Source organism: Manis javanica, chromosome 11 (assembly GCF_040802235.1).
Source record: "Manis javanica isolate MJ-LG chromosome 11, MJ_LKY, whole genome shotgun sequence".
Classification (NCBI taxonomy): Eukaryota; Metazoa; Chordata; class Mammalia; order Pholidota; family Manidae; genus Manis; species Manis javanica.
In genome coordinates, this window is record NC_133166.1 from 104,740,481 (window position 1) to 104,766,144 (window position 25,664).

At 40.0% G+C, this 25,664-nt stretch overlaps 1 protein-coding gene across 6 annotated transcripts in view; it reads right to left on the reverse strand.

Moving 5' to 3' along the window:
* The window catches only part of PPP1R12B (protein phosphatase 1 regulatory subunit 12B), a 222,102-nt gene that overhangs the window by 99,707 nt on the left and 96,731 nt on the right, over positions 1 to 25,664 (reverse strand). The gene's annotated exons all lie outside the window — the stretch shown is intronic.

A 25,664-nucleotide genomic window follows, 5' to 3' on the forward strand; every position in this document is an offset into this window, starting at 1 on the left:
CTGCAGACTCCTCCCCAGTTGGGCTGCAATGGGGCCAAAAAAGCTGGAAAAGTGTCCCTCTGCCTGAAGAGGCAGAAAAGTCTGATGCTGCTGTTGGGCTGAGTGGGTTAGCTCACTGGCGGTACGCACAAGGAGGCGGCTCAGGGCTGCGATGCCATTGAGGGGGCTGGACTGTCTGGAGCTCCCAAGAGTTCTCGATCTACTGTACCAAGGGAGGGCTGGGGAGGTATCGTCCACTTTCCCTTTCTCCTGAGCAGAGAGTTCTGTCCAACTTGGCCCTCTGGTAGCCCTCCCACTGCTGTCAAGTCTTTCAAGCTGCTGCCTCTGCTTTAGGTCTCAGTCGGACTGGTGGTTTATGCCTGTCCTCCACAAGTGGCTGGAGTCTCAGTCTCCCTGAGTGTTCCAGCTGTCCAGCCCCACTAATCACCAGAACCCAGTGCAATGTGGGCTTGTGCTCCTGGAGCAGATCTCCAGGGCCAGATGTGCAGCATTCTGGGCTCCTACCCCCTCCCCACTCCATTCTGCTTTCTCCTGCCTGTAGGCTAGGGTTGGGGGAGGGCTTGGGTCCTGCTTCATCACTGCTCTGCCACTTTACCCTTCTCCGTGAGGTCTTTTCTTTTTCCCCAGGTGTAGGGCGTCTGTTCTGCAGTCTTCAGGTCATTTTCATGTTTAGTCGTATTTGCTGTATTTTCCTGTTATGTTTTTGCGAGGAGGTTTTATCTTGCCTTCCTACTCCATCATCTTTTTCTTTGCCCCTCTATACCTACTTTTACAAAGATTAATTACTGTTGAGCTTAGGATTTCTCCATGCATATTAATGAGAGAAAATGGCCTGTAATTTTTCCTTCTTATAATAACCTGGCCAAGTCTAGGAATTAAGGTTATAAGTTTGGAAGTGTTCTTCCCCTTGTCTATTTCCTCTAAGATTTTATATAAGATTGGGGTTATTTCCTCCTTAAATAAGTGTACCAATAAAGCCATCTGGGTTTAGAGTGTCCTTTATGGGAAAGTTTTAAATAAGGATTTCAATTATTTTAACAGATTTAAGCCTATTCAGACTTTCTGTTTTGTTATTGTTTTTAGAAGAACTTCATAGTTTCACACTTAGTGGCACAAAATTGTTCAGAATATCCTTATTGTATATTTTAATTGTTATTTTAATAACAGCAATGGCTTTCAAATTTTGTGGTATCAGGACTCTTTTACATTTTTAAAAATTACTGAGCACCCTCAAGAGCTTTTGTTTATGTGGGATATTTCCATTAACATTTACCTTACTAAAATTAAAACTGAGAAATTTAAAAATATGCATTTATTTAATTTAAAAATAACAACCCTGTTACATGTTCGTATCAATAACTTACCGTTTTTGAAAAACAGCTATATTTTCCAAATCAAATTTAATAAGTGGGATTGTTTTACATTTTTATGAATTCTTTAATGTTGGCTTCACAGAAAACAGCTAGATTTCCATAAATCCTCTGCATTCAATGTTGCAATATATCATTTTAGTTAAATTATGTAAATAATACACAGTCCTGCAGAGTATGAGTTGGAAAAGCAAGGAGTATTACAATAGCCTTTTCAGATAATTATGCATATTCTGCTTTGATACTATTCCAAAACAAAAGTGGTAGTTTCTTAAGGATTAGTTGCAATGTGGAATTTGAAATCACGCTAATAGACTTTTCATATTCTGTGATATTGAAATCCATTGGTCTATCTTGCACCTTGAATAGATCTTCTTGGCCACTGCTTGATTTTGGATCACCATGCATTGGTCATTTAGAAAACATTGTTGCAGATCTTACAAATGTTGACACATTTCATTATATAATACTAATTTTATAAATCAGATTCTTTAACGTAAGGGGCAAGCTCCTTGACATTGGTTTTGGCTATGATTTCTTGGATTTGACAACAAAAGAAAAGGGAACAAAAGCAAAAATAAATATGTGGGACAATGCAAGCGGGAAAGCTGCACAGCAAAGGAAACCATCAACAAAATGAAAAGGCAACCTACAGACTGGAGAAAATACTGGCAAATCATGTATGTAACAAGGGGTTAATATCCAAAATAGATAGAGAACTCATACAACTCAATAGAAAAAAAATCCAATTAAAAAATAAGCAGAGGGACTGAACATTATTCCAAAAAGACATACAAATGGCCAATAAGTACATGAAAAGGTGCTTAGCATCAGTAACCCTCAGGGAGATGCAAATCAAAACCACAAAGATATATCACTTCACACCTGTTAGCATGGCTATTACCAAAAAGAGAAGAAATAACAAGCATTGATGAGGATGTGGAGAAAAGGGAACCCTTGTGCAATGTTGGTGGAAAAAAATTTGTGTAGCCACTTTATCTCACTTATATGTAGAATCTAAAAAAAAAACAAAAACCAAACCTATAGGTATAGATAAGAGATTTGTGGTTGACAGAGGTGGGGGTTGGGTAGTCAGCAAAGCAGGTGAAGGTGGTTAAAAGGTACAAACTTTCAGCTCTAAGATGAGTAAGTCCTGGGGATGTGATGCACAGCATGGTGACTACAGTTAACAATATGTATTGTATATTTGAAAGGTGCTAAGAGAGTAAACCTTAGAAGTTCTTATCATAAGGACATAAAATTTGTAACTATGTATAATGATGGATGTTTCAAAGCTTACTGTAGTGATCATTTTGTAATATATTTATTGAATCATGTACATCTCAAACTAATACAGTGTTCTATATGTCAATTGTAGTGCAATAAAAAATAATAAAAATAAAGCATAATCCCCCACTGACATTCTTTAATATCATCTTTGATCTTAGAAAAGTCTTTATATATTAGGAAGCAGTCAATAATATTTCAAGGGCAGATAAAAGCTTTCCAAAATTCTGATTTCTGCTTGAAATGAAAAATTTTATAACTGGCAACAAATATGTGAAATAACAGGCTCATTGTGTTCATTTTCAAGAAAACGTCTGCCAGATACTCAAGTCTGAATAACCATAGTTTGACCAGCCATTCTTTCAAGTAAAAATGGTGTTTCACCAAAAGAGTGGCTAATTCCTATCTTCTCCTCTTCTGGGACTCCAATTATACTTATGTTAAGCCTTATTAGCTGTTTTCAATTTATTTATTATGTTTCTTATTTTCCATCCTTTTATCTCTCTGGGTTTCATTCTACATATATTCTACTCTCCAATCTAGTTAGCTCACTAATCCTCTCTTCAGATGGTCTACTATAAACAAACTAGTCAAATTTCTTAATTCCATTATTTTATTTTTGAGTTCTAGAATTTCCATTTGATTCTTTTACATATATTGCAGTTCTGTGGAAATTCTTCATCTTCTATTTTCTTGAACATATTAACCATAATTATTTTAAAGTCCATGTCTGATAATATTAATATGTGGATCTTTTTTTTTTCCTCTTAGTCTTTTGAAAAATCAGCCTTATTTCTTGGAGTGTGTGGTTATTTTTTAACCAATGCCAGGCATTTTTAATGAAAACATGTAGTAATAACTTACAGCTCTGGAAGATGTCATCCTCCAAAGAGGATATTCTTTTCCTTTGGCAGATAGGCTAAAGAAGTGGTTCTCAAACTTTCACTTGCATCAGAACCACTTGGAGGGCTTGTGAAATACAAATTGCTAGGCTCTACCTCCCTAAGTCCTGATTCAGAGGGTCTGGAGTGGGGTCTGAGAATTTGCATTTCTAATTAGTTAATTAGTTCTCAGGTGATGCTTCTAATCTGGAGACTATACTTTGAGAACGACAGGACCAAGACAAATCACTTCAATCCACATTAAGACAGAGCAGAGTGAAGCTAGGTTTCAGTCTTTGCAAAAGCTGGTCTGTTTATGGTAAAGCCCTTACTTACAGAATGTAGCCTTTCCGTGGTCAACTCTGGGGTGTCTATTGGGGTTCCTATTCCTGAATTTCAAGTTTTGTTCTCTCAGTTCCATGAGACTACTGAAAATATTGCCCAGTTTCTTAGCCACTGCTTTACTAATCAGCAAATACCTCAAGGGGAAAAGCATAGCCACCAAGATCTTGATCCAAGTCCTCACCTCCTTAATAACTTTCCAATACCTTTAAAGATATATATATATTTTTTACTTATCTAGTTTTGCTAGCTATTCTCAGTGGGAGAGTTTGTCTAATACAAGAAATGTCATAGCCTGAAGCAGAAGTACTCAACCAGGCACATTTTAATAGTCATATTTTTTTCCCTCAATGTGGATTAGTACATTGGAATTCTGATATATGTATCAAGCTATTGTAAGTTTGGTAGGTTTGAGTCCTGCCTTAATATATTACTCTCCTCTGGGTGAACTGAAAAAAATTAAGTCCCAAAACTTGAAATGATATGAATTAGACCTTCAAATTGGTGACCACACTGAGGACTAACCCCCCATGAAATCCTGTCTGGGTACCAACCAGTTTACTCATATATCATTTCTTCCTGAAAAACATATTGAGCATTACTACTATACCTAATTCTTGACTGTTAGCTCTTCTTTGCCTACTAGATAGAATCCATAGTGAAAGAAAGAGCTTCAAAGAGACTTCTCCCACTGCCTACACTGGAGAGTTTTACTGAATGAAAGAAACAGAGCTCGTAAAAACAGGCTTAGCAGGCAAGATCAAGAAGTTTTACCTGACTTGGAGTCTAAAATATTTGAAATAATACATGCTTTTCATGTAAAAAGTTAGAAACAGACAAAAAGTGAAAATAAAAATAAACTGAAATTCCACCATGTGAAGATCACCCTATTTTTATTCTATTACATGTATGTCTAGATTTTCATCTATGTATGTATCCTATATAACTACACAGGATTGGTTTATTTTTTTAAGTGAATATCATGTATACTATTTCATAATGTGTGTTAACACATTCTTTAAAAATATTTAAGTTGTAAGAAAAATCGATGAATACAAAACCCAGAAAACACAGTACATGAATTTGTAAATATTTTTGAGGAAGGATAGAACATTTCCACTCATTTTTCTTTATCTAGATGTGGATCCCAAGGTTTACAGAAGTGAGGCACCCCCCCCCACACACACACCTTATGGTTGCCATGAGCACATACTATGTTTTCAGTAGAGCCTAGGTCCTTGTACTTTCTAAAGTTCAGACCAGGGAATGAGCAAACTATGGTCCTTGATCCAAACCTGGCCTGCCACATTTTTGTAAAGTCTTATCCAACTATAGCAGCAGAGTTTAATATTTGTGATGGAGATCAAGTGGCTTGCAAAGCCTAAAATGTTCACTGTCTGGCCCTTTAAAGAAAAAAATTGGCGACTTCTACACCAGACCAAACCCACATTCCACACACCTGGCTCTTTCTGAGAAGCATTTGAGTCATCCATGAATCTGACTGCTACACGCTTCTTCACCGCTATGAAAACAAGACAGGTCTGGGCTCACAAAATAGTACAAGAGAAAGTATAGTGGAAGCCATGGCTTTACATATGTTCTTGGCCTTCTGGCATCTGGATAAAACTAGGCTTACATCCCTAATTCAGTGGCACAGGAAGGAATACCAAAGTCCTTTGATTACTGTATCTGTCTATATGTTTAAAGAAGACAGAAAATATTTGTCTTTGTGTTTAATCGGTGGAATTCAAATAATTATAGTAAATTAAGCGTGACTACACAAAATAATTTGTTCTCTGTGCCCCTTTATATACTACAGATGGAATAATTTTGTATTAAGAAGTTGGGCAAAATGCCTAGCAATTCACCAGTGCACATGAAGGAAGTCACAATAAATAATAATAAAAGACCGAAATTATCTCCTGACAAGTATGGTGTAGTGATAAAGTAACTTGGCATGGGAGAATCAGATCCCCTGGGTTTGTCCCCTGGCTCCTCCACTTCCTGGCTAGGTGATCTCAGATAAAATACTTAAGCACTCTAAACCCAAGTTTCTTATACAATGAAGATATTAACAGCTGTAATAGATATTAGTAGATATTAATAGGGTTGTTGTGAAGACTACATGAAAGCCCGTATAAAGCACTTACAACACTACTTGGCTCACAGTTAGTGCTCAGTACAGGCTGGCTGCACTCACCACATCCCCACCACTCCACCTACTCCACTATTTCCACACCACATTAAGAACTCAGTGGCGGTAATTTGGAAAAAAAGAAAGGTTGAGTGCACTTTTATATCCATCCCATCTAGTCTAATAAAAGAGTTCCCCTTAATTATTTTTACTGGAAAAGGAAAATTCATTTGGAAGAGGTCTTAATTCCCTTGAAAATATTCTCCATGAAGGTTCCAAGGGCTATGTAAGTAAAATACAATTACTTTCAGTAGGAGCATGCAAGAGAAATAACCATGATTTCCAAGAACAAAGCTGTTTTACTTAGAATGATGAGAAAATCAAATTTTCATCTGAACCACCTATAGGAAATTTGTTTTTGAAAAAGCTTTAAGGGGCCCTACAATCTAAAATCTGTGAAGAGAGAAGAGGACTTAACTGGTTAGCTTCAAACAGGGAAGGAGCCACACTGAATATACATCTATTAGAGCACTTAGAACGCTGTGGCCATTAATTAGAGAATACCTAATGGTCTTATAAGACAGCTCGCCACTCCTAGGACTATGTCCTATGTGTAAGGATACATAGGCAAAGGTATTTCAGAAAGGCCAGAAACAACTTTGATATCAACCTGGAAGCGTATATGGACAGCTATTGGGGAGGGGGGACAATGTAGAATAATAATAGAACCACAGACTGTGGCTAAAGACTTTACGATTTCAAGAAGTCATTTTATCTAATTGTAAGACTTCAGGCAGAGATGATAAAGTTACTCCTGTTTTACAGATGAGTCAAGGAAGGCCTAAGGAAACACTAAAATACCTACCCAAAGTCACAGTTTTCCAGTGATAGATCGATCTAAAGGAACTATAACTGTGGTCTCCTGTTTCCAATACAGATTTTCTTGTATTATGCAACAATGAAAACTGTTTCTTCCACCCAGCAACATGGTACCCTAACTATGTGGATTTATGGAGGAAGACATTTCTTTTTCCAAATCTAGCAATATCGGGAATTAGTGAATAAAAGTCTTGTATTAGACTTCTCCTAGCATCCCCTTATGGGGATGTTTCCCAGAAGCATGCCATAATCAACACTATCTTGGGAAAGGATGATTTTTACATTTCCTGAGGCTGCCATCAACATGCCATAAGGCTATCATGAGCAAACTATAAGTGACAGGTAATATGAGGGACTAAATTCTCCTTCAGAAACTGAGTTGACTCTTTAGCTGCCAGGCCCCTATCAGGAAGGTTTTAGTTCAAGTTTTCCTTGCTATTTTTAACTGGGCCTGGGATGCGAACTCTGTGGTTCAGTAGAAAGAACATGGACCTGGGTTTTAGTTTCAGTTCTGCTATTAACTACTTATCTGACCTTAAGAGAATCATTTAATCTCTTGAAATCCTAGCCTCTTCACTTATAAAATAAAGGGGTAAGTCTGTAATTTTTATAAAGTCCCATCTCGCTTTACACCATATGAATCCATATTTATGCTGATTGTAAACAAATGGTCTCTAAGCCTTGTCACGAAAATATCTATTCACTGGTTCCAGTCAGATCCTGAATTTCTTGTGTTCTACAGTCCAACAGAACTTTGATGATGATGGAGAAGCTGTAGCCCTGCATAGTCCAATATAGTAGCTAACTTAAATGTGCACATATTGAGCACTTAAATGTGCTAGTGTGATGGAGCAGCTAGATTTTTTAGTTTTTAATTGATTTAAATATAAATAGCCTCTCATGGCTAGTGACTACCACACCAAACAGCACAGGTCCAGAAGTCCTGAGAATACAATTAAGAGACATATTAAGTCCTCTCCTTAAACCTGTAAAACAGTTTCAGCTCATATAACATAAACCTAACAGAATGCATTTTGTTAGCCAGGTAATAAAATCAATATTTTGTAATACTGATTTTATTTTCTTCTCAAAGAAAAAGTTCTCATTTTTCTTCCATGCTTCTCAGAGGCATTATTATTGGCACTTTAAGTTGTACGAGGAAGTGCTGGGGCTCCTGCCTTTAAGATATTTATAGATACAGCAAATAGGAACAAGCGCACGGACGCAGCACACTTCAGAGCTACTTTTTGCTTAACTGCAGCATTTATGCTCTGCTATCCCCATACGCCTTACCCTGTATACCAGCCTACTTTCCCTCTTCACCCTTTGACAACGAGAGCTCCAAGAAAACAGACCGTTACCTCCTTGCGAAGGCCTGCATAGCAGAATGAAGGCCAAAAGATGTGTGGAGACGAACAGCAAGAAAGGTAAGCGGCTGCTGGGAAAGGCTGCAGTCGCGGCACCCGGTCTCCCCTGGGAACTAGAGAAGGCTTGCACCTCCACTGCTATCCAGCAAGCCAGAGGCAAAGCTTGCAATTTGCTAAGAAGCTGATACTAAAAAGGAGGAGGAGAAGGAAGGGGAGGAGAAAAGGGGAGGAAGGCAAAATCTCGGGGCTAAGCAGAGCCAATGCTGCTAATAGTTCCCAAAATATCTTTCCATTAGATGCATATTTTATACACTGTACCAACCCAATCAACACTACTTCCCATTTCATAGAGAGGGGAGGGGGAGGAATTCTCCTTCATGTGAAAGAAGACAGAGCAGGAGAGATGCGGCATTCTCATTCTGGATATTATTTCAGCTGCCCTTGGGTTGCCCAAGCTGCTGCATCAGACCAAGTGAGCTGTAAACGCTGCCCCGCTAGAGGCTCAGACCCAGCCAACTGGCAGATGGCAACAGAGATATAAATAAAAAAGAAACACATGACAGGCAAATGCAGGGACAAATTTCAGATGTGGCATAAATGGGTTAAAGCTAAATAGAGGGAGGCTGTAAGTACTGCTCAATTTGATGAGCTAACTTCAGATCAGGAAGACTTCTACATCTAATATGTGTCACATATTAGGATATGGTCTGATTTCATAGTTTAGAGACAACTGTATTCAAATGCTCATGTGTGATATCATCCTCTCTGATTCAACACTGAGATCAGAGCTGAAGCCTAAGCAAGGAACCCAAGTTAAAGTACACTAATCGGAGTAATTTTTTTTTTAATGGGGAGGAATTTCTTTTAGCTAAACTAAGCATCTCGAGAATCCTCTGGACCAGTAGTTCTCAAAAGGGGACAATTTTGCTCCCCAGGGGGCAATGACAAAGGATTATCTGGCCCAAAATGTTAACAGTGATGAGTTTGAGGGGTTCGCAAACTTTTCCTGCAAAGGGCCAGATAACAAATCTTTTATCTTTGCAGAACTACTCAACAAGTCTGTGGTAGTAGCAAAGCAGCTGTAAGTGATGCACAGAACGGTGAGTCCAGGTGCCATGCTACAGCAGCGCAACTGGGCACCTGCCACAGAGACTGTCCGGCCCACAAAGCCACCACTGTTTACTGCTGGGCCTTTTAAAGAAAAAGTTTGCTGATTCTCCTATTTACAATAGCCAAGATATGGAAGCAACCTAAGTGTCCATCAGTAGATGAATGGATAAAGAAGATGTGGTACATATACACAATGGCATATTATTCAGCCATAAGAAGAAAACAAATCCTACCATTTGCAGCAACATGGATGGAGCTGGAGGGTATTGTGCTCAGTGAAATAAGCCAGGCAGCATAAAACAAGTACCAAATGACTTCACTCATTCGTGGAGTATAACAACAAAGCAAAACTGAAGGAACAAAACAGCAGCAGACTCACAGACTCCAAGAAGGGACTAGTGGTTGCCAAAGGGGAGGGGTTGGGAGGGTGGGTAGGGAGGGAGAAGGGGATTGAGGGGCATTATGATTGGCACACATACTGCAGGGGGGTCATGGGGAAGGCAGTATGACACAGAGAAGACAAGTAGTGACTATAGCATCTTACTACACTGATGGACAGTGACTGCAATGGGGTGTGTGTGGGAGACTTGATAATATGGGTGAATGCTGTAACCACAATGTTGCTCATGTGAAACCTTCATAAGATTGTATATCAATGATACATTAATAAAAAAAATATTTCATAGCTAAATACTCTGTAAATGTTTTATCATGTTGCTTTTTAAGAAACAGTTTTGTTTATATCATGTTTAAGATAGAAAAGAATGTGAACTTTCATGTAGAATAAAATCAACTCATCATTTGTTTAAAAAAAAAGATTTTTCTTTCCTGATTCTCTGCTGTAGACTCTGAACTTACACAGTGCCAAACTACTACTCGGAGAGCTCCTTCTGCTTTTTAGACTAGGTGAGTCCGGTGTTCCAGGGACCAACCTCGGGTAAGTACTGGACCATCCTGAATTCTTGTACTTGTGAGCATTTGTTCCGTTAAAAACACTCTGGCTTTAAGTGCCAAAGCCACCTCCACAAGAACATTTCACTTCTTTAGGTCATACTGCAGTCTACTGGGGAGAGCAGGCGCTGCAGGTGCCAAAAATGGCAGATTCAAGCACCAAAACGGCCGGTGAGTGCCGCTTCATGTCACGCCCGCAGGCTGCAGCACCTGCCCCAGGTATTCAGGCGCCTACCGCTGACTATACAACGAACCAGACAGCTCAGCACCACCACTGAATTTTTTTAAACAAGAAAATCCAAGAAAGTCAACACACAAAATATTCATGGAAATAATCCAAATCTCAAACAATAGCAGGAGTTAAATTATGGAACATCCACGTGATAGGATACTGTATAAACAGAAGAAGACAAACTAAAAACTAGTGCAGTATGTAACTTGCAAAATATTAGTATCTCGAATATGTAAAGAACTTACACCAATTACAAAAGGACTAAAAACCCAATAGAAAAAGAAATCAGCAAAATGTAATTGGGGAAGTTACAAAATAGGAAACTTGAAAAGCCTACAAACATAAGAGAAAATGTTCAGCTTCACTAGTAATCATAACATACAAATAAAAACAAGGAGAAACTACTTTACCTTCCTGAGATTTGCAAAAACAAAAAACACTGACATTATCAAGCAAGACATTATTTGTAGAGAACTAGAAACTCTCGCGCACTGCTCATGGCAGGCAGGAATCTGGCATTCTCAGTGAAAGACACACGTGCTCTTTAGATCCAGAAATTCCATTTGGAAAGAAATACCCTTGAGAAACTTACACATTTGCATACAGAAACATGAACAAGAATGTACACAGCAACATAATTAAATTGGCAAAAGAAAGAAAAAGGAAATGATCTATCTAAATGTCTGTTAGTAGAAAAAACACAAAACCAAACTTGTATAGTCATACAATGGACTAAAATAAGCTTTGAAAATGAACAAACAGAATGCTAAGTGAAATCAGCAAGTTTCAGAATGATGTGACAAAATAATACAATTTATATAAAGAATAATAACATGTGAAAGTGTTATATAAAGTAATAATAACTAATAACAATTTGAGAATGAAACACCAAATTCAGGTAGGCAATAACCACCTCCAAAGAGGGGGTTACAACTGAGGAGACATACACAGGGGTTTAAGCTATGTTTTCATATTTAATTAAAAAAGAATAGGGGCCAATATAGCAGGAAACCAGGGTTTGATCAAGCTGGAAAAACGATGTCTTAGGTGTTTGCAATATTTTTAAAGAATATTTTCGAAAGAAAAAACTATGTACAGTGTGATCTCAAAATAAAAATAGCATACAAAGATGTTAGCAAGGGTACTGCTGAGTGGTGAAATGATGGGTAACTCTTATTTTCTACTTAAAATATGCATATTGTGGAAAGTTCTGTAAACTTTAAGATTCCACGCTGCAAAGATGGTTGCTAACACAGACAAGGCTGTTTGACACGGTAAGGTGCACAGACGCCTCTGCAGTCCACGTGGAGGGAGGCACTGCCCTGCGGCGGGTGGTGACGCAGAGGGCACACGCACTCTGTAGGAGATGCTAAATACCAGAATGTCGGAAAACAAAACATGAAAATGCCCTGTAGTCAGCCTCTGGACAGAGAGGGAGTGAGTCTCAAAGTCGGGGGAGGCAGCGAAAGGGGTTCTAAGCCGCGCACGCAGGGAGTCAGGAGCAGACCGGGGCTGGCAGCAGGCGGGCCCTGCGCACTGCCATCAGGGGACTCACAGGCTCCCCTGGTCTCCCAGCTCCAGAAGCCACTAACACCGCCTCCCTCAAGGAGAAAGGGACACCTGGGAAGTAGCAAGAGTTCCCAAACCTGGGTTTTTTAACCTTTACTGGACACCGATTTACTTTTAACCGTCAGATGAAAACCGCCATGTCTTCCCAGAAAAAAAGCACATATGCTAAAACAATTTTGCTGACAATTTCAGGGATTCCGGGCTTTCTGAAACTCAGGTTAAGAGGGGAAGAGCGCTTAAAAACCTCCTTAAAGGATGTAAGTCAGATTTACCTTCACCTATAAAACAGGTCTATCACCTTCCCTATCAAATTCACTACATGTCAGATGACTTAAATTCCTTTAATAGACACGCTGGCACTTTTTAGAAGTCATGTTTTCTGAGGAATAATTTACACAGCCCTGAAAAGCACACACAGGTCTGTGAGTTCCGACAAATGTGCACCCTCGTGTAGCATCACCGCAATCAGGACGCAGAGCACCCCGCCACACCTCTAATTCTCCGGCCCTATTGTGGTCAAGCTCCCCGACCCTAGCCTAATGGGACTGTTTTTTAATTACAGGAAAAACTTTAAAACTCACTATTGAAGGAAGGCCTGATCTCCAGCAGGACCTTGTAGGGAAGTTGTACATATAACATAGTGATAATTAAAATTTAAGATAAAAATGCCATAAGGAGGAAGTGCTCTGGACGGGAGACCTGATCCTGCCTAAGGAGGTCAGGAATAAAACACCACAGTGGAGGCGACTGGAACAAAACTTAAAGAGAAAGGGAAGAAGCTTTCCAGAAAACAAGGGTGGGCTTGGGGTGGGGGACACAGACCCAACATTGCTTAGGTTGCCGTGCTTGGGTTTAAGCGGCAGAGTGAGCGGCCCAGACCTGCCTGGTGGGAAGATCACTAATGCAGCGCAGCCCAGGGTGGGCTGTGGGTCGGGGAGGGGACAGAAAGGCCAAGGGTCTCGTTAACGGAGGGCAGTGCAGACGGCGAGGAGAGGATGGGACTGAAGATGCTGGAGACCGACAGACAGGGCTTTGTGACAGGTAAGTCACTTTTTGGTGAGAAGAGGTTTCCAGTTTGATTTCCAGGTTTTTCAACTGGGTAACACTTTGCTAGATGTTAGCAAAGATTTTTAAAAATACATGAACATATATATAGATTTTTCTCTCTCTAGCCTTTTTGGGTCAAAGGGAGGGAGTGGTTTGGTCTATTTTTTATAAAATAAAGAAGACTTGAACAGTTGGACAATATCCATCATATCATAGACAAATTTTCACAAATGCCTAGGGTGCCTAACTGGTTTTCTTGGCTTCACTGGAGATGGCTGGTAATTATAGATCTGCTATGTTTATGTCACCGTATTCCTATTATGTTAATATGTGTGTGCAAATTAGTTAGTAGTTTAAAACCTATACATGCTTAAGGTACTCTACAAGAAGATATGTCAAAGAAATAATCAATCCTCCCATGTTTCCTTCATATGCTACATCTATAGCTTTTCTTCTTCCTTCCTAATTACAACCCTTAAATAGAATTCGTGCCTCATATCGAATTTACCGAGTATCATAATTCCTCCAGGTGGTAAAGATACCTCGAGACAAGTGCTGGGCATAGAAGCCACAGGGCATAAATCTGCAAAGAAGTAAAAAGCTAACCTTTGCAAACAATATGGCTTCTCTCTCACTTACCAACTTTACATTTCCCTGTATGGCCCCGGAAGATGACTGGTTAGCCAGAGATGGGTAAGATTCCTCAAGGGAGGAACAACCTAAGACAGGCACAGTCGCAGGGGGGCCATCAGGTGAGAATTTGGGGATCAACAGAGGTGAGGCTCAGAACCTCATCCCCCCTGCTTTGAGAGAAATCTTCTGCATCCATGGATGTCTTGCTGCCCTTGTCTAGCCTGGATTAATACTTAGTCCACAGGCACACACCTGATCATCTGATCATCTACATTTGCCCTCTTACAGCACTAAACTATGTTTTCTACCTTTATCTTGCATCTACCTACCACTTCAGCATTTTATTAAAAATAAAAATAATAATAATAATAAAGGGAGAAATGTGGGATCAACATATAAATCAAGTATAAAAATCAAACGAATATTCATATTTGACCTGATTGTTTAGTTCATAATACGTGATCAAAACAGAAGTTTCTGTGATGACTGCCCTTGTACTGTTCACCATGTAAGAATTTATTCACTATGTAAGAATTCGTTCACCGTGTAAGAACTTGTTTGTTATGCTTCAGAAGATTGGAGACTGACGAGAATTAGGCTTGAGATGGATTAATGATTGTACATTGAGCACTGACCCCCTTATACTGAATTTTATTGTTGTTAACAACCATTTGATCAATAAATACGAGAGATGCCCTCTCAAAAAAAAAATGCTGTGGATAGAGGCATGCATAGAGAACACCAACACTAAAAAATAAAAAAAATAAAAAAAATAAAGAAGACTTGAAAACTCTTAAAGAAATACTTTAGATAGATGAAGAAATAAGGGGGGAGGCAGGAAAATAATGGCCAGAAATGGCTATTGTTGTGGGAGGCTACCAGAAGTCAAGCATTGTTCTAAGAACTCTCTTTGCATGCAGTATTGTGAGGTTCAGCAGAGAAATACACCCTGGGCTGGAAATACAGACATGAGTGATATGAAAAATACAGACCAGAGTGGGTGAGATCAGCTAGAAAGAGTCTGGAAAAGAGAAAAGAAGGAAGCCCGAGGAGCAACATATAAAGCGTTTGCAGACAGAAAAGGGCTAAAAAGGACACAAAGGAGGAGCAGCCAGAAAGGCCAGAAGCGAGCCAGGAGGGAAGGGCAGAGCAGAGATTCAGGAAGGGAGCCGCAGACAGTATGAAGTGCTGCCGGACATTCAGGGTAAAAGATGAAGTGAGCATGGGATCTGACAAGCAGGGGCGCGATTTCACCGGAGAGGCTAGTGGTGCAGACTTTCTATTTTAATAGGGTGAAGAGTGAACAGGAGGCGAGGAAGCGGATGACGTGAAATTAGAGGGCTTTTCGAGAGCCATAGTGAAGGAAGAGTGAGCGACGGTAATCCTAGAGGGCAGTGCAGTGCCCAAGATGGGCAAGACAAGCACCCATCAGGACAAATAACCATGTTTTTGGATGCATGTTTCTGTCACAGCGATAGTGAAGCCTGCAGTTCTGCTTATTCATGAATTTCGTGTGCCAAGTATTCTTTCTCTTTAACACTATAAGCTTCATTGTAAAGGAATTCAGTTCTTGGGGAGCCCTTGAGCTATCACTACATTATAGTTCATCTACACGCCGATGAGCAGTGAGCCATTCTCAGCACACATGCGCTGGAACTGGGGTCACTTTTCACCTCCCTTCTCCAGCTTAGAAGACAAAGACTTCTTGAGAAGAAATATTAAAGATTTGGGTCAGTTCTACCCAGGATTAACTAAGGGACTCTAAAGAGGAAGAAAAGCAAATCCTATAAAGAAGAACCAGAAATAATGAATCATTTAGGTAACTACTGTCCGTCAATTCCGATTTTTAAATACTTCTTAAAATAGAAATATGCATGCTTATGGCTCTAGAATTCTCCCAAAGCCAAAAACTTCCTATACCCAGCATCTTCACAAAACAATGAACAACCAGTTGACCTATAAGACAACTTCTCATGTATTTTTCAAAAGCCCTTATTTCTTATTTAGATTTCAGAGGATAGAAAGTTTTCAATTTGCTTCGTTTTCAGAAGTGATATCTCCAAAGACAAATGCTCATTTCCAAGAAGTTCTATCTTTCCTTCAAATAAAAAAAGAGATGTGAACTACTGTGCTCATATTGCTAGCTTATGGCATAAAATAGCCCAAGACTGAAATGAACTGGGCCCTTAGACACATCTGCTCAGTGGTACAGAAGGGCAACCGTGGACTTTGAAGTCCAAAGTCTGGTTTGAATTCTGACTTCGCCGTTCAGTAGCACTGTGACTGTGGGTAAGTTCTATAATATATCTGTGCATTAATTTTTCTTACATTTGTAAAGAAAACAATATTACTTATCTCACAAAGTTACGAGGATTAAATGCATCTAGGTGGGTAATGGCCTATAAAGAGCTTTCAAAAATATTAATTCTCTTACCCCATTTAAACTTCTTACATGTGTGAAAGCCACTCAAACTCTCTCTCCACTGGTCTCATGAAGCCCTTTCTAACCACTCCATCCTAAAGAATTCACCTTCTTTACCTTCTTCTCTCAACTCCTTAATTCCTACCTGGACACAGTTTTGCAGGTAGGAATTACTGTTCCTCGAACAGTATGTTCGAGGACATACTGTTCCTTAACATGAACTCATGGCTGACAAACGTGTGTATTTTCTGTCCTCTATCTTGAAGGCACAACCTAGGGACTTTCTTTTGTACCCACAGTTCTTGGCACAACGCTGAGCACATACACAGTCAGTCGCTGAACACTTAGATTCCTGATCTGAGAATCCAGTGTCACCTACACATCTCCTAACTCCATTGATTCGAAGTAAGAAACTGAGACTAAAGAAGTTAAATGGCTTACTTGAAAAGGCATAAACTGTGTGCTTAGCTAAAGAGTAAACTAGGTAGGTCTCTTGCCTTGCAACCCAGGGAGCCTGCTGCTCTCATGTGAAGAAGCACTGGAGTGGAAGACCACAAAGGGCTTCCATGTACTACAAAACACCTGCACTCTTATTATTAAAACACTTAAAATGGAACGAGGTAGATACACTTACCTGCAAACTGACATAAACACAAAACAGGATCTTAGGAGGGGGCGTACCAGATGAATCAACTGACTATCCTCTGCTGCCATCTTCTGGACATAGGGGGTTACTACATAGAGGCTTATTTTTCACTGGAGAAACAGTTTTATTCAACATTTACCCAAGACTTACTATGTATTAGGCTCTGTGATGTGAAGAAAAAAAAGCAGCCTTACGAAGCTCACAATGTAATGATTAACAATTTAAGTAGCTAAACCAGTCCTAAGAACAGTGCTACAAAAGAACACTGAGGAGAGAATATTGGTTTAAACCTGGGGCTGGGAGAGCAGGGTAGCAGCGGTGGCATTTCTCTGCAGGGGTCTTTATAGTATGAGCAGGATTGCGTCTGGCAGGGAAGGTGGCGGAAGGCCATTCCAGGAAGAAGGGTCAGCATGGGGAAAGAGGAGCACGAAAGTAAACCATGTGTAAGTCTTCCACCTTGGTACATAAAGTGATGCAATTACCAAAGACAGAAAACACAGGCAGAAGAATACACAGAAAGGGATAAGAGGAAAGAATCATGTAGTTCTGGACAAGCTGGTTCAGAGAGTATAATGAGCAGTCTCTCCATGGGGCTGAGTGACTACGCATGAGCAGGATTTTCAATAATGCCTGACTCAGCATGACTTTGAATTTTGTCTAGAAACTGGACCTCTGACCATACGAGATCAAGTAGGAAATCTGACAACTTATAGGTATGGGAAAACATTTACTTCCACTAAGATTCAATCTGACTGTACAGTTTGTAATAAGTAAACAGATTTTCTCCAGACCTCAATGAACTAGTCTCTTCATTTTACCATTTCCTGTTCAATGGCCAACTCATGGAGAAATCTACCCCTTCCTCTGCGTAAGCCAGCTTCTCTCTGTAATTACCCTAAATAGCTGACAATTTTTTTCTTTATTTACTTGAAATATATTATGTGATAGTAAAAAAAAAGATATAAAGAATCCACAACCACTTGCATACTATTATCCAACCTAAGAATAACATTACCAATTCCAGTTCCCTCTTAAAAAGAGAGGTATATTTCTACTTCTTGAAATTCTTAATTGTCCTCTGCTACCCTAACCTCTTGGGTGGGATCTGTAAGTCAGTGTATGTTTAAATCATTAGGAACATGAAGAAACAGCAGAGAAGTTTCAAACTGGCTATTCTGAACACCGTATCTTACCACTCACCCTCTTGCCCGGTCCCCCAACCACACCACCACCACCAAAACAAAGTATGCAACCAAGCTAGTTTCCCAAAGGACCCACACGCTGGGAAGGGGTCTGAGAGTAGAAACGCAAAGATACCAAAGCTGCCAAGCAAAGAAATTTTACCTGCTGCTTCTGCTATTCCATGGCGAGTGCCTGCCGGTGTCTCAGCTCAGCACACCAGAATTAGCCCACAAACACACAGGGTGCTTGAAAACCACCACGGAGGCTTGTGTCAATTCTCCAGAACACAAATATCAACTTCCTGGGCCTCAGATTTCCATGCAACCATGAACAGCAAGGAATGCTACTTCCAGATCAAATCATTCCCGATGAGGGCAGGTCAAGCTACCTCAGACATACCTTGCCACACACCTGCGCAGCAGTTTTCCCAGATGTCCAATTTTCAACAAACAGGTGGCCACTCCTCTGGCTGTCCTTTCCTAGTAAATACTAAGAGTTCATTTTATGGGATTGTTACAAGCAACTCTATTTTTCTGACAGGAGAAAATCAACCGGAGGGAGAGCAGGGGATTTTGAGGGAGGGCACAGATTTCGGTCCCTCCCACATGTCACCAATACTCACAGCTCTGAAAAAAGAACCACTTTATCAGGAGATTAACTGTAAAAACATGGCTGATAACGGCTCTGAGGAGCAGGTGTTAGGTGACTGCTCGCTTCACCCTGAAGTGGTTGGGGAATTGGGACTAAAACACCAGGGGCCCTGCTGCATCAGGGAATGGATTCCTGACCTTTCTTTGGAATGCATGTGTCCTGGGGGGAGCGGGAGCGACCTTTTAAGCCCCCACTCCTGCACTATTAAGTGGTGTGCCGAGGAATTGTGTGACAAATGCCATTGTCTCTGGAAAATGAAGTGAGTTCATGTCTCAACTGCCATGTTTAGCAACAGGAATACAGGAAAAAGAACACAGACTTTTTAATTTAAGGCCCTTAAATGTTACTATAGTCATTCTCAGCAACATCACCCAGGTCTTCTTTCCCAGAACTGTTTGGAGCTAAAAGGTATTAGTGTTATTATTTTTAAGCAGCTTTATGGAGATACACTTCACATACCCACTTAAGCGTACCATCAAATGGTTTTTCATGTATCCACAGTTATGCAATTATCACCATAATTAATTTCAAAACATTTTCATCAGCCCCCCCCCCTCAAAAAAGAAAACCCGTATGTATTAGCAGTCACTTTCCACTTCGTGTTTTAAATACAGACCAGCACCACGATGTATTAGGTCTGAAACACGGTCAGCTGCAAGGGGCACTGCTGCTTTCCTGACCACTGAGAAAGAAAGCAGCGCCAATCTTTCGCTTTTTTATCAACTTTCTATCACTTACTAGTTATTGAAAGGATCTTTTAGACTTACTTAGACTTATTTGTACTGCAATGCACATTACTCAGCAGAAGTAATATGAATACCAAAAGACCAAATTCACATCCACACAGGAATGACAACTAGCAATGATATTTCATTGCTTCAGAGATAATAAAATGTGAAAAATGTTTCCCCTAGAATCAACAATATCCAATATTGCATAGGGATGGTGTGGACTTGGTTACAAACAACAGAAACTGACCTCACGAATTTGGGCAGGAAAGGAGTCATCCAAACAGAATCTAGGTGAGCTAACAAGCTAGCATGGTGAGCGATCACTCAAGCAGCCTAGGGACATCCGGAACGGCGATATAGCAGGAAAAGCCCCTACTGCTGAATACTTTTCACTCTCTTCCTCTTCAATATTCAGTCAGGAAGAAAGAGGACTATTTACCTCAGTAGATAAAACCTTAGGTTCAGTGTTGCTGTGGTCTTCAGATAGGGAAAGAAAATATTCAGAACAAAAATTGAGGCTGGAGGAGCTTGTGTATCTCTTTGTATAACTGCTTGTGAACTGACAACTGCCTGTCTTTAGCAGAGACAGAAAGATAAGTCAAATGACTTTTAAAAATCATGACTCAGAGTTTAATTACTTGGTTTAAATTTCTAACATTCCAAAGATGATGCCAAATGAATTTGCTGACAACTCCACATTAGCAGGAGCAACTACCTAGCTTATAAAGACCCCGGGGGCCTCGAGGCCAGTGTGGCATCCACGTGGCATCTGTGACTCAGCCAGCACTGGCCACATCCTGCCCAAGCAAGGGGAGCGGCACGGGGGCTCCTTGGGAAAGACAACTTTAGCTTCTCGTGGGGAAAACTATTTTAGCCATTTCTATAAAGAAAAGAAAGATGCATCACTCAATAAAAAAGATGTAAAATTCAGGGTTCAGACTGGGAGAGAGAGAAAAGCTAAAGGAGAAACAGAACAAGAGGCTCAAAGGCAAACACTATCTGACTCTAATATTAGCCGAGGGAATTGTTTACATCTTGTTGCTAAGGAAAACTTGGAGCTTTGGCAAATGAACCCCACCACTGTACTACTGTGACAGCTGCCGCTTGGCCCTGATGTCCCTGCAGAGCTATCTGCCAACTGCTCGCCACTTGCCGTTTCTGTCCTGCTGCCTGCCAGTCAGGTCGAGCCCTTTACAATCAGATGACCCCATTGGTGTCCGCAAGTCCTCGACGGCAGCCCCAGGACTGACGGCGGTGGCAAGAGTGTCATGAAGGTAGAGACCGCTGCGCTCTGGGCTGAGATTAAGATGGATTGGCCCCTGAATCAAATACTTTTATTCTTAAATCTAAAAGGAGGAAGGAGTCATGAGTTCAGTGAGAAGGAAAAGAAGATTCGGTGACGGTCGCACCGTGCCTCTGCTTCAAGGTGTGACACGAGGCGAATCATTCCGTGCTCTGAGGGCCTTAGCATTTCCATTTATAAAACAGGAAGCACAACTCCTACGCCTTTCCATCATGTAAAGGGAATCCATTTGAAACAGTCGAGGATTTTAGGGAAAAAAAAGAACTTTGTAAATTCAAGATCACGCCCTTCTTAAAAATAATTGGCTGTTTCAGAAGTCTAGCCCTAAGCTTATATAGCAAAATCATAAATTATCTAGAAATACTGCAAACCTTGAATCTCCTATTGTATTTACTCCTCAATAATTATGGCCACCTTCACAGACTTACATTTTAAGAAAGACTGTTGTCCCTATAGTTAATTTTTTTTGCACGCTGTCCTGTTGCCCTGCTCCCAATTACAATAGTAACACTTTGTCACTTTGGAAATTTGGAAAGTACAGAAAAAATAAAAAATAAAAGAAAATTACCCATAATCCCCAGAAAAATCTAGTGTTAATATTTCTATGTTTATTATTATTTGTTATCTAGTTCTGTCCACTTAACAATGTATCTGTAGTTAACAAACTGGGTAAAGAACTGTTACTACCAGGTGTAAAGCTTAGACTGATCATTGGCCCTTGGAATACACACAGCCACCTATCCCCTCTGAGAACAAAACATTCTCAGAAAAGGTAAACCAGCTATGCAGGTATAATGCTAAAACCTGCTCCCCAATCCATATGTTCTAATTACACTGCAAATGGAGATTATTTCTGAGAGATGACTTTTCCACTAGTCAGGTCTTGCTGTGGCCAGTTCTAAAGCCCCATTTATACCAATACTCACTAATTGTTTCAAACAGGACCTGTGAACACAGGCTCTAGGCCTCCTTCACGCTTTCCCAGCAGGAGTCAAAATGCTTCCACAGTGAGCGGATGACAGAGAAAGCAGCAGCTTCAAGGAGGATTAGCAACCAGCATGCTCTTTCAGAAAGAAAATTTAGCTGTTTTCAAAACATATGATTTTTTTTCTTTCAGCTTATGTTTGTCTAGAGGGAGAAACTAAATAAATGGCCTTAATTCTGTAAAGGCTTAAATGATATGCTTTATTTGATCAAGTCATTCCCCAGCTGAAAATACTTTGGTGGTATCCCATAGCTTTGAAAACAGAAATTCAAGTTTCTTACTGTAGCAAAGACAAAAATCTACGTGATTTGGTTCCTGCCTACCTCTCTAGCTCCACAATTTCCAAAGTATACCCAGTAGAATACCAGTCTTGGGTTTCCGTGGAAAAAACAAAAAACAAAAAACAAAAAACAAAACTATTTGATGGACAAAGAAATTTGGAAAATGCTTCAAACTCTAACCATTCCCACACCTCACTATGCGCACCCAAGCCATGGCGAGGAAGGACCCTGAGAAGGCTTTTGAGTAATCCTTGCTGCTTAACTTTGTTCAGTTCACTGTCTCACAAATTCATTTGGCCGCAGAAGGCTTTTTTCTCCATCTAAATCTATTTCACACAGACACTTTCAGAAATGTTACACTGGCCTTACCTTCTCCCAGCTTTAGGCATAATGAACTTGTTTCTTGAATTTCTCATGTTCCCTCGGAAATACCATCCTCCTAGCGCTACTTGTAGTTTACTTCTAGTTGACTTTCAAAGGTCAACTTCATCATCTCCTCTCAGTCTAGATTCCCCTCCTCTGTGCCACAATAACAATTATACAAACCTTTATCAGAGCACTTAACAACTGTACTGTAATGTCTGATTTGTTTTTTTTGCCTTCCCACAACAGATAAGTTTAAGCTCCTCAAGGTCAAGGAAGATGTTTTTCTTTGACCCTGTATCCTTAATAACTCTGTGCCTGGCACAGGGTAGTCTCTCAATAAATGGTTTTTAGATGTTTTATATACGTGGGTTCCATCTTAAGCAGGGCTTTATACTGATACAATACTATATTTATAAAATCTTTTATCTTAAGGACCACTCCTGATTCCTTTACCTGTTTATATTGAAGTGTCTATCATTAGCACAACTGGTCACTTGTAATTATTGTTCAATAGCCTAAATAATAGTTTGAGGTTTCTGTTCTGCATTCAAAAATTCCCTGACATGTCGGTCTGCATCTATGAGTATTTTAGAGCCCGCATCTGTTAACTTCTCTCGCGGCGATTCATTTCCTCCAGTGTTTATGATGTTCTATGTGAGTTTGTCTCTGTAGGGAATTTTGATAGAAATCCCATACATTCTAGGGTGTAAATGTGTTTCTTCAAGGTGATTTTGAATTTGTTTGTGCGATGGCCCCAGGGTTTCAAGAATACAGACCTAGTTTCTGTGTTAAATCCTTGGCTTGGGATTTCCGAAGTATATGGGTGGCGAAAATTTCCCACAAAAGATTTTTCTATCCCTCCCAGACTCTTGGATAAGCCCCCTCCCTGGACTCTCTTTGGGCCATGGGCAAAAGACCCTTCTCATGAATGGGCAGCCCTTAAGAAGTCCAGCTTTATACAGGTTCTTGGTTACAGCTCCGAGCACGGTCAGGTCCAAAAGCCACGCTTCCTACACCCACACGAGGCATTAAAACATGGGCCTTCAGACTCACAGTTTTCATTCACTTACAGGTCTTATACCAACCCCGGGCCACTGAAAGCATTCTGGCTTTGGGGGTCACCTGGGAGTTCCCTTTCATTTTTCTGAACTATATTTTGCTATGTTTATCATGGGAAAGGGGTCCTTGTAAATCCATCTTCCATGTTGCCAGAACCATTCTCCTAAATACATTTTGAGCCCATTCACTCTTACCCACTGCTTCTATGGCCACCTCAGTGCAGGCACTGCTCACTCTCATGCACTCCCTTCTGCAGTGGTCTCTGTACTGATCAGCTCACATCCAGTCCTGTCCATTCTCCCCCTGTCCAATTCATATGGGATAATGCTACCAGAGTTGAAAAGCCAGAATGTTTTAAAATGTGGGTCAGATCATGTTATTTTTTGCTTAAAATCACCTACTGGCATATATCCCAGCAGTTCGACTCCCAGGTATATACCCAAGAGAACTGAAAACATATGTCCACAGAAAACTTGTACATGCATGTGTGGAGTTACATTATTTGTAGTAGCCAAAAGGTAGCAGCAACCCAAATGTCCACCAACTTTTGAATGGCAAACAAAAAGCAGGCTATCTACCAAATGGCATAGTATTTGGCCAATAAAAAGGAATCAAGTACTGACACAGGCTACAACACAAATGAACCTTAAAAACATAATGCTAAATGAAAGAAGCCAGACACAGAAGACCACATATTGATTCCATTTATATGAAATGTTCGGAATAAGCAACTCTAAAGAAACAGAGAGTAGATCTGTGATTGCTTAGGTCTAGGGGCAAAGGGGTGATAGGCAGCCAGCGAGGGACGTGGAGGAGTGGCCAACACCTGAAGGGCACTGGACTTATTTTTAAGGTGATAAAAATGTTCTAAAATCGACTGTGGTGATGGTTGCACATACCTGTGAATATACTAAAAACCACTGGATTGTGCACTTTAAAGGGGTAAATTATATGGTATGTGGATTTTATCTCTATAAAGCTATTCAAAACAGCTCTTCCAGTGGCTCATCATGGTTCTTAGCATGTAAATTCAAAATCTTAATCTGCGTCATAGAGCTCCTAGCTACTGCTCTCAAGCCTCATCTCAGACTCTGCTTGCCCTGACTTGTCACTTCAGTCACAGTGTCTGTTTTCAGTGTCTCTGAATGGCCTTCCCACCATTTAGACCACCACGGGACACTCCCACAATGCCAGCAGCAATTTCCCACCTCAGTGTCTTTTCAAAAGCCATGTTTTCTGCCTGGAATGTTCATCCCCTTCTCTTCACCTAGCTAATATTTGTCCACAGATCTCAATTTGCACATCATGCTTAGGATGACCTTCTCTGATCCCTCAGGAGAAGGGAAGTCTTATGTAGGCAGATTTTCCACAATAAATACATTGTCGTAACAACAAATATGACCCCTTCATACTACATGTCACAAGGATAATTATTTAATGCTTGTTCTTTTTCACTAGCATGCATTCCCCCAGGGCTGAGATCACATTTATCTGGCTCGCTGCTGTATCATCTGGGTCTGTCATAGTAGTATCTGGCAATGGCTAAGGATTACTATTTTGAAAAGAACGAATGCTAGTACAGATCAGGTGACTTGATCTTGAGTCACAGCTCTTTTATATCTTCCTATTTATCTTGTGCCATCTACCTTATTATCTAATAAATATTATTTATTATGTAATAAATATCTAATAGCTCCCTACTTATTATCTTGTGTCGCCCTGAAAATGTATGTATCTTAATATATCACATTTGTAATTCATTAATATCTTAACTTTTTTATTTTTATATTTGCTGCTCCCTGAAGAAATGTGTCTAGTTATAATATGTGGCACATAGCAGGTACTCAATAAGCATTTGTGGACTGAATAAAACTTGTAAAACAAAATCAAAATCTGTAGCAGGTGCCATCTTATTGGCTCTAGGTTATAAAATTCCCAGAAGACAGTAACCATCTCTCTAGGCTTCTCTACATAACAGTACATGTAACTAAGTATTTAATAATGCAATTTGATAAATAAACTGATTTATTCAACCTTTCAGGGATTATGATCTTAATGATGAATTGAACTCATTTTACTTGTCTACGCTCAGAAAGATTTTTTAAAGGGAGTTTTTTCAGCTGTAAGTAACAAAAGAATACTTCTGCATTTAGTTTCTAGATGAAACTAACAGTATCTAAATTACATCTGAGCCATTACATTAAAACCAAAACATTAAATATTCAAGATTAACTTA